At 42.8% G+C, this 10951-nt stretch overlaps 1 protein-coding gene across 1 annotated transcript in view; it reads right to left on the reverse strand.

Moving 5' to 3' along the window:
- Positions 1 to 8460, reverse strand: part of LOC122925460 (melanopsin-B-like) — a 142226-nt gene extending 133766 nt beyond the window's left edge. The window contains exon 1 of the mRNA XM_044276820.1: positions 8434 to 8460. The gene's annotated coding sequence lies outside the window, so the exon portion shown is untranslated. The remainder of the gene's footprint in view (positions 1 to 8433) is intronic.
- Between the last annotated feature and the right edge of the window lie 2491 nt (positions 8461 to 10951).

Below are 10951 nucleotides of genomic sequence, written 5' to 3' on the forward strand. Positions count from 1 at the left end.
ACAAACGTTTAGTGAAGCCAACCTGGAAAGTCCGAGAGAACTCTGAGGCTGACAAAGAAGAACTGCTGCAGAACATCAGCCACTCATGGTTTAAAACTATTGAATGCATGTCAGCTCTGTCTCAACCAACTCATAAGTTATTGCACCTAGAGGGCGCTGTTAAGCAGTTGAATTCTGCCTATGAGAACTACCAAAGACTGTCTGCTAAATATGCCGATCTCTTAAAGCGGTACAACACAGAAAATTCCTTTAAAGAATTACAGGAATTGAATGAGCTCAATCTTGAAAGAGACGATCTAGTAATACAAACAAGGACAAAAACAGATGTAAAAAGCGCACATCTCCATGAATCTAGATCCTATCTCTCCACAACTTCTAAGCGCTCCACACGATCTTCCAAATCCTTAAGATCAACATCTTCTACTCTCACCCAACGACTCATCAAAGCCTGTGCTGATGCAGAAGCTTCTAAAATCCAGGCAGTTTTCGCCCAGAAGAAATCGGAAATGGAAGCTGAGGCTGCACAGAGGGAAGCGGAAATGGAAGCTGAGGCTGCACAGAAGAAAGCGGAAATCGAAGCTGAGGCTGCACAGAAGAAAGCGGAAATCGAAGCTAAGGCTGCACAGAGGGAAGCTGAGGCTGCACAGAAGAAAGTGGAGAAGAAAGCTGAGGCTGCAAAGAAGAGAGCAGAAATAGAAGTTTTAGAAAAACAATGTGAGCATGCCAAAGACATGGCAAGACTAAGAGTCTTAGAGCAGGCTGTAAGTGACAATGAAAGAAGTTTCAGTAGCCATTACTCTGTTATAGCTTATGCATCAGTGTTATCACAGACCTCATCAAAACTCCATCACTCTGTCATAGCAGCCAAAGAACTGAACCAAGGTGTTGTCTCTACATCTATTACACCTTCTCAAGTGACACAAACGGGTACGAATAGAAATGACCTTCCACACTATTGCATTAACCTGCCACCCTCTAACCAATGCACTATTATGCGGCTACAAGCCAAAACAGCCTTTGTACCGTACACCAGCTCCAGTGTTAAACGCCCATCTTATGTTCCCAAGTCACTCAACGTCAATGTACCAGCTACTGCAACTAACTTTGTTCCGCCTGCAATTGTATACCCAAAGTCTGAAAACACAGACATGTCGCAGTTTGCTAAGTACATCCTTCCCAGAGAACTCACTAGGACAGGCCTCACCATGTTTGATGACAAACCTGAAAATTACTGAGGCTGGAAATTCACCTTTAAAGCAACAATCAGCGAATTAGATATCACTGTTGCAGAAGAATTGGATCTACTCATCAGCTGGCTAGGTCCTCAGTCAGCTGAACGTATCAAGAGACTTAAAACCGTTTACATTTCCAATCAGGCTGCAGGTCTCGACGCTGCTTGGGACAGACTTGATCATAGCTTTGGCAGCTCTGAGACCATCGAAGATGCTTTAGTCAAAAGATTGCAAGGCTTCCCAAGGATGACAGCTAAAGACAATCTAAAGCTTCAAGAACTTCTTCTACTAGAGCTTCAACTAGCTAAGGCTGACACCCACCTACTCGGTCTTAGTTACCTTGACACCCCTCGTGGCATCAACCCTATTGTCCTTAAGCTACCATATGGCATCCAAGAAAAATGGGTTAGTCAAGGATCTACTTACAAGAAAAGGTATGGAGTAGCCTTTCCTCCCTTTTCCTACTTCTGTACCTTCATAAAGGAAATTGTGGACTCTTAGTCCACCTTCTACAGGACTTGCAAACACACGCATAACGCACAGAGACCTCAGGGGTCCAGTGTCAGTGAAAAGGACTGATGTTCAACCTGCGCCTGCTATGGTTCTTCTGAAGACTGGACAAAACAAGAAACTTGAGGATCCGAATCGCCAATGTCCCATACATAACAAGCCACACCCACTTAAGAAGTGCATCGGCTTCAGAAAGAAACCTCTACAGGAACGCAAGGAACTTTTAAAGGAATTTGGAGTTTGTTTCAGATGCTGTGCTTCCACAGAACACCTGGCAAAAGACTGTAAGGCCATCATTAAGTGCATAGAATGCGGTAGTGACAACCACGTTCAAGCCCTTTATCTGTACCAACACAGCACTACTTCATCCACTGACATCCACCCCAGGGCAAAGCTTGGCGGGGAGCACGCCGAACAAACAGCAACCTCCACCCCAGTGTTTTTAACATGCACTGAAGTCTGTGGGGAAGGACTTTGTGGGAAATCCTGCGCTAAGATATGCTTGGTTTGCGTATACGCAAAGGGCAAACCTGAAAGGGCCGTAAGACTGTATACCATTCTCGATGACCAGAGTAACCGATCTCTCGCAAGTACAAGGTTCTTTGATCTCTTAGGCATAACAGGGAGTGCTCTACCTTATACCTTAGGTACTTGCGCAGGGATTACAGATGTCTGGGGTAGAAGAGCCAGTGACCTTGTAGTTACTCCTCTCAATGGCAACTTGGAAATACCCTTGCCTACTATCATTAAGTGCAATCAGATCTCAACTAACAAGGATGAGATTCCCACTCCTGAAGCTGCCTTGCACCATACTCACTTGAAAGACATAGCTGATCAAATACCAGCCTTTGATGAAAATGCTGATATCCTGTTGCTACTCGGGAGAGACATCCTATGGGTGCACAAGGTGCGCCATCAAATCAACGGCCCACATGATGCACCTTACGCCCAGCATCTGGATCTAGGCTGGGTAATTATTGGCAATGTCTGTCGTAGCAACGCCAGGAAACCTCTCTCGGTTTCTTCCTTTAAAACTCATGTCCTGCCCAATAGACGCACTACTTGCCTTCCAAGACAACAATATCACTATAGTGTGAAACAAAGACTGTGTGTCAAAGGTACGCCAGAGCGCATCATACTCGATGATAGGAAAGCATTTATCTTTTGGGATGACAACATTGGTAACACAGTGTTTGAAGTAACCACAAAAGACAATGAGTTAGCAGCCACAATGGAAGACAAGGAATTCTTGAGAACCATGAGTAAAGAGTTCTATCAAGATGATTCTAACAGCTGGGTGGCGCCGCTACCATCCCGCACGCCAAGGAAGAGAATTCCAAACAATAGACAACATGCAGATTCACGGTTCATCTCTTTAGAGCGCAACCTGAACCGGAAACCAGAGATGAAGAAACATTTTGTCGACTTTATGCAGAAGTTGTTTGAGAGAGATCATGCTGAACCTGCATCCCTTCTTATACAAGGAGAAGAATGCTGGTACCTACCGAGTTTTGGTGTCTATCATCCTCATAAGCCTGACCAGATTAGAGTGGTCTTTGACTCAAGCGCTCGCTATGAAGGCGTTTCTCTCAATGACAGTCTTCTCTCTGGACCCAATCTGAACAACAACCCCTTGAGAGTCCTACTCCGCTTTAGACAAGAGCCAATTGCCATTATGGCCAACATTCAACAAATGTTTCATTGTTTCATCGTCTGTAAAGATAACAGAAACTTCCTCAGGTTCCGATGGTATCGCAACAATGATGTCAACAACGAGGTCATAGACTATTGGATGAAAGTTCACGTGTTCGGCAATAGCCCTTCCCCAGCAGTTGCCATTTATGGACTGAGAAAAACTGCCCAAGAAGGCGAACAGGAGTTTGGGACGGATGCACGTCAGTTTGTGGAAAGGAACTTCTACGTGGATGACGGTCTTAAGTCCCTACCTATGGAAGAAGAGGCCATTGACCTTCTCACCAGAACCCAGAACATGCTCGCCACTGCCAACCTCAGACTACACAAAATCATCTCCAACAGCAATAAGGTAATGGGAGCATTTCCTTCCGATGATCATGCAGTCAGTGCCAAGGAATTCCAACCAGAGTCTGACCTTTCCCTCACACAATGCAGCCTTGGATTGCTGTGGGATTTTAAGCAAGATACGTTCACATTTCAAACATCAGCTTGCGACAAGCCCTTCACAAAAAGAGGAGTACAGTCTGCAGTGAACAGTATCTACGACCCTTTGGGATTCATAGCACCCTTTACTATTCAGGGTAAGATATTACTCAGACAACTCACTACAGAGAACACTGACTGGGATACCCCTTTACCCAAGGAGAAACAACAATGGTGAGAATCCTGGAAGCAGTCCCTTCAGGCATTGGAACAGTTCAAGATACCACGCTCTTACACTCCTGCGTCCTTGAAGAAGACCACCAGACTAGAGATCCATGTCTTTTCGGATGCATCAATGGAAGCCATAGCTGCTGTAGCTTATCTCCAAGCTGAACTTTGTGCAGCCATGTTAGCTGTTGAAATTGCTGAGCTTATAGAGCACGAAACAGACCTTGACATTGTTTCCTTTGACTTTTACACAGATAGCAAAATCGTGCTAGGATACATACATAATCAAACAAGACAATTCTTAGGTACTGAAAGCAGAAGTTAAGGTAATGAAAAAAGGTTCTGCTAGACACTACTTCAGACCCATAAACAAGCTAGTACTGCTTCTGCCTAAACAGGAAGATGAACTCCTCACACCAGGTTGATACAAAAGGAGGTAAGAAGGACTGGTGCTGTTGCTGCCTTCCCCTCTGAAGATGGACTCAAGGAACTATCTACTTCCTACCATTCCACGCTTCAAGAGCTTTTCTACAAGTATTGAAGTAATGTTTTCTTGTTTATGTTCCTTGTTCCTTTTGTTGCAGGTGTTCCAGTCGGAAAACATTTATATTTTATGGACTTGACTAAGGTTATCATTGTTATAAAATCTTAGATTTCGACGGGGAGTATCATGTTACACATGCATAGTTTGCCTTTTCATTATGTGTGTCCCTTCTCTCTTCCCTTAGCTTCTGCTCTCTCTCTTGTCTCCTCCCCTCTTCTTCATTCTGGCTTCACCCCTCATCTCAGCTACTTGCTCTGTTAGCTGCTCACAGCATGATTTTTTGACCTATGGATTTGTTCATCGGTGTATCATCTGCACAGTTTGGAATAAACTTCTTCACGATCTACAAGGTGTCGTTTGGATCGAGTCACTGTCAGCCAATTCACCTAAGATTGATGGTTACCGCTATCTCAGCACAACTGTAAGTTACAGAGATCACACTTTCAATGCTTAGACTGGAGAGGCAGAACATAACGACTGGGTTTTTCAACAGGTCAACGCTAAAGTACACAATGCCCGCAGGACAAAGGACTTCTTCCAGGAGAATAACATCACTCTTTTGGACCATCCTGTATGTTCCTCTGATCTAAATCCAATTGAGAACCTTTGGGGATGGATGACAAGGGAAGTTTACAAAAATGGACAACAGTTCCAGACAGAAGCTGGCCTTCGTGCGGCCGTCTTCACCACTTGGAGAAATGTTCCCATTCAACTCATGGAAACGCTTGCATCAAGCATGCCGAAATGAATTTTTGATGTGATAAACAATAATGGCGGACCTACTCATTACTGAGTTCATGTTTGGAAGTTGGATTTCTGTTTTGGGGGGGGTTTAGTTTTTTTTTTATAGGTGTGGTCCTAAACTTTTGATCAGCTGAAAAACAGCCTGTTTCAGTTTATTCATTTTTTTTCCCATTAAATTGAATGCTCAATATGTTTTGTCTCACTCCCATTTCTTCATGTTGAAGCTCTACTTGGAACCTTGTTAAGATCCAGCCATGCTAAATATGATTTTTTGCCATTTTTCAAGTGGTCTTAAACTTTTAATCAGGACTGTATTATCCTGGTATGACCAAAGGTAGTGGAATGCCTTGGCGCTGCAAAGAGAATCTACATTATTATACAGATTGGATCTCTAATCTATTCCAATAAGTCTTCAATACAAAACTAAATGAGGAGGAATTTATCACGAGTGTATTATTTAAAGTCAGTTTGCTTGCGTCTGCATTGATGTACTTTGCACCAAATTTTTTAAGCAGCACTTGAATCTGGTGCATCTTTAAACCTGTCACTTTCGTCTAAAAATAATGCTCTATTGTTCTACAACATGCGCATCCTGGAGTAGCTTTGGGGCCTTTTTTGTGACTTTTTAAAAAGCCCAGTCATAAACCTGAAGTGAAACTCATTAACATAGCTAACCAAGTCCACATTCCCACCTACTTTTTATAAACTGCAATGAGTTGTGTAAAAATGCAAAATGTCTCAAATTATGTGCAAGTGACCTCAAAAATCGCAAAAGCCCTATTTCTGACTTCCTGAATACAGAATTCTGGAGTGCAGGGTGTGATAAATTACCCCCACTGATTAGAGCAGACACTTACCCCTACATTGGTGATTTTTCATATAGGGGCAGTTTTACAAATTAAAATGTACTGAGGCAGAATTCAGGCCACATGAACATCTTGCTTTTTGCATCTCATGGGACAAATGGAAGTGACTCGTGACAAAGGGAATGACATATCGCAAAAGGGGTGTGAATAGAAATGTACATACAGAGATAAAGATAGCATACCTTCATGATTCACCTTGATCTATCTGGTGCATTGCTCTGCCAACTTCGTGACGTCACATCCTGAAGCAGCTTGGCTGGAGTGCCAACGATAATCTAAGAAGCTGCCAAAGAAGAAAGGAGTGACGTCAGAAGATGGGCAGGTTAATGAAGGCATTACACTAACAAAATAATTAGATCAATGCCATGCACAAACCTATTCACAACCATTCCAGAAAACCAAGGGAGGTCATAGAAAAGAAAGAGGTGCATAATTCTCCATCATTACATTAACTTCTAATGTTACCCAACTATAAGAATGTATATGAATACGGTTTGGGGGGTGCTTTCTCACCATCAGGGGTGCACCTTAATAGGCATGAGGAGGCTTACAGGCCATAAATTCTCCTATTTAAAATGTTGAATAATGACTTATAGGATGGCTGCCTTACATCTGGTGGCATTAGAGGCAAAGCTTACTAAGAGCTCATTTGCTTCCTTTTCTTTCCTAAGATTATGATGCAAAATAAGACTGATGTGCAAGCTTTACTAGGATAAAGTTGAAATGCCATAACTTTTACCACAATTTATACATTCCTTAAAGGGGTTATCAAGGCATTCGTGTGTGGTGGCCACTTACGGGATCATATGCTGTGCATTAGGTATGTGATCCTAGCCTTGAGATACAACCGACAATGCATCCAGACATTGGCATGCCAGGCTAGGATCACGTGCCCAATGCATGGCATGTGATCCCAGAAGTGTCCTCCACATGGTTAACTCAGATAATCCCTTTAAATAATCACTGTACATTTGCACAACTTTACATAAATTAATAATACAAGTGAATATAAAATACTTTGTAATATAGCTTATCAGAGAAAACTCCCTTGTTCTAGAGCAGGGATCAGCAACCTTTGTCACCTGTGAAACTATAACTTCCAGCATGCACACTTACTAGGCTGTTCTTAAAACTGCCATAGGAGTGAAAGGAGGATTCTGGGAGTTGTAGTTTCAGAACAGCTGGCGTGCCAGATGTTGCTGCTCCCTGTTCTAGAGATATTACCCTTTTCTCTCTTACCCTCCCTTTTTAAACTTTCTCTTTGAAATTTGTGATAAATCAGTATTTTTAAATCCAAGACAGACTGCCTGCTCACTGAAGGATCAGATTATCCCTTACAAGTTTTTGGAAAAGGGAGAAGAGAAGGAGGAGGAAGGAAATGCAGAGAGAAGCATAGTCATGCAGCAGCAAGCAGCAGACAAGTCGCACAAATGTTTTTGGTCGCACAAATTTTCTGAGACATGCTGTCACTGTTTAACCTCAGTCTTCAGATATGCAGCATGCAAAGGAAAAAACTACTAAACTACAAAAAATGCCAGATAGAACTCATATAAAGGTCAGATATAGTGGTATCATTCAGTTGTACACATATGGCAGCTTATTCTGAAAAGTTATCTAAAATGACAGGTATGTGTTAGTGAATAGCTAATGTTGCCTTACTGTTGTTTGCTGTATGACAAACTGGAATCCTGTCTGAATTCTGCATGTGAAGACTAAAATGTTAGTTTTGTAAGGATTCCTCTGAAATTACTTTACTATATACTGCTGGGTCAGGTGCCGCTTGCGGACACGTCACCATTGAGTCTTTTCATTGAGTGAAGCAGTGCATGGGACACTGTCAATCAAGACATTTACAGGGCAGGGACTGTAGACTGCTGAATGGAGCCAAGGAGCTAAAACGGAGCAGCAGGTGCATATGATTTTTTAAACAGGTACAGCATGCTGCTAGCAAAAATGTAAAATGTTCAAAAAGCTGGAGAAAGCTTTAACGTGTTGCAAGAGACCAAGTTTTCTCTTCTGTTTACACTCACTATGAGGGTCCAGCCGCTACTTTTGATCTTCTGCAGGGAGCAGGCGCATATATTTTTTTCAACAGATACAACATGCTGCTAGCAAAAAGAAAAAATGTCCTGAAAGCTGGACAAAGTGGTTGTGCAAAAATGGAGGTACCTGTAAAGGGAAATTTACTTACCTGCTTCACAACGCTGGCTCTTTGCTTCTTCTCCTCCAGGCCCCCCTCGCCTGACATCATTACAGCCAAGCACTGTCCGCAGCACTAACAGGATCCCCTTACGTCATGTGTCTATTTGTGATGGTGTAAGGGGAGCTGGTCCCTGCTGGATGTTTACAGAGAGGGAGCCCAGTGGAGCATCACAGGCCTGGATGAACAGGAGCAGGGAGCCAGTGCTAGGAAGCATGCACAGTGCCTTGCAAAAGTATTTACCCCCCTTGACTTTTTTCTTGTTTTGGTGCCCCACAACCTGGAATTAACATGGATTGTTTGAGGATTTTCATAATTTAACTTACAGAATATGCCCACAACTTTGAAGATTTTTTTTATTGTGAAGCAAACAACAACTAGGACAAAATAGCTGAAAAAGTCAATGTGCATGACTATTCACCCTCCCTAAAATCAATACTTTGTAGAGCCACCTTTTGTGGCAATCACAGCTCCATGTCGCTTTGGATAAGTCTTGCCACATCTAACCACTGAGATTTTTGACCATTACTCCTTGCAAAACTGCTCCTTGAAGTTGGATGGTTTGTGCTTGTGAACAGAAATCTTTAAGTCTGACCACATATTTTCTATTGCCTTGAGATCTGGGCTTTGACTAGGCCATTCCAACACATTTAACATGTTTCCCCTTAAACCACTCGAGTGTTACTTTAGCAGTGTATTTGGGGTCATTGTCCTGCTGAAAGGTGAACCTCCGTCCTAGCCTCAAATCACGCACAGAGTGGTACAGGTTTTGCTCAAGAATATCCCTGTATTTAGCACTATCCATCTTTCCCTCAACTCTGACTAGTTTCCCAGTCCCGGCTGCTGAAAAACATTCCCACAGCATTATGCTGCCACCACCATGTTTCACTGTGGGGATGGTGTACTTTGGGTGATGTGATGTGTCGGGTTTAGAGTTTTCTTTGATGGCCAAAAAGTTTAATTTTAGTCTCATCAGACCACACACACCTTCCGCCATACATTTTGGGAGTCTCCCACATGCCTTTTCGCAAACTCACAATGTGCCTTTTTGTTTTTTGATAAAAGTAATGGCTTTCTTCTGGCCACACTGCCATAAAGCCCAACTCTATGGAGCGTACGACTTATTGTTTTCTTATGTACAGATACTCCACTCTCTTCTGTGGAACACTGAAGCTCTTCCAGGGTTACCTTAGGTCTCTGTGCTGCCTCTCCTTGCCCGGTCCGTGGGTTTTGGTGGGCGGCCGTCTCTTGGCAGGTTTGCTGTTGTGACATAATCCTTCCATTTGGTTATGATAGATTGGATGGTGCTCCTAGGGATCATCAAAGATTTGGATATTTTTTTATAACTTAACCTCAGCAACATTGTCCCTTACTTGTTTGGAGAGTTCCTTGGTCTTCGTGGCAGTGTTTCGTTAGTGATGCCTCTTGCTTAGGTTTTGCAGCCACTGGGGCCTTTCAAAAAAGGTGTATATATGTAATGACAGATCATGTGACACTTAGATTGCACACAGGTGTACATCATTTCACTAATTATGTGACCACTGAAGGTAATTGGTTGCGCCAGAGTATTTTATGGGCTTCCTAATAAAGAGGTTTTCTATTTCTAAACAATAGTTTTATTTATATATTTTCTTATTTCACTTCACCAATTTAGACTATTGTGTTCTGATCCATTACATAAAATTCATATTAACAAAACATTGAACTTAAGGCTGTAATGTAACAAAACACGAAACAAGTCAAGGGAGTGAATACTTTTGGAAGGCACTGTGCTTAATCTTCCCTTTGCCAGTCCAGTAAAGTATGTGTGTGTGTGTGTGTGTGTGTGAGGGAAGGGGGGGTAGACGGCTTGTCATGATTGGCTCACATGCTGACAGACAGTTTGCAGGAACATTTCTTTTTTCCCCCTATTTTAAGTTGTTGTTTTTTTTTGGGAGGGTGAGTAAGCTCAAAACTGTACAATACATGTTTTAAAATTCAGAGGATAGTTAACGTTTGAAATCTCAGTGAAAACATGTGAAATACTAGGCCGAAATCTTTGTCAGGGGATCCCTAGACAGTCAAATTTTTTCGGGGTTTGGGGAAATAGAAATATACATGTGCAACATGTGTCTTACAATACACAGGGTGGCGTTTTAAATCTCTGAATGAGATCACAGTCACAGCAGGATGACTTGGAGGTGACTTCTGAGTCTGACACTGTGCCAACATTACTCCTGCTCCTCCTCCTCGCAGTCCCAAAGAAGGTTTTCAGTGGAGTCCTCTCTGTCTTCACTGCCCCTTCCCTGAGGGGTTCCTTCCTTTTCCCTAAGAAGTGGCAACAAAACCCCACCACACACTGTGTAAGATAATCAAGAGAGTCTCCCTGTTGATGACGTGTACAGTATGAGAGCAGTTAGTGTTTGAACAGCCCTGAGAAGGAGTTTAAGGAGGAGGCTGGGGGCCCTGTGCAAGCTCTGCGCGGTGTGGGTAGGCAAACACAAACTTAGGCACCACAGCTCTATTGAAC

This window comes from Bufo gargarizans, chromosome 1 (assembly GCF_014858855.1).
Source record: "Bufo gargarizans isolate SCDJY-AF-19 chromosome 1, ASM1485885v1, whole genome shotgun sequence".
NCBI lineage: Eukaryota > Metazoa > Chordata > Amphibia > Anura > Bufonidae > Bufo > Bufo gargarizans.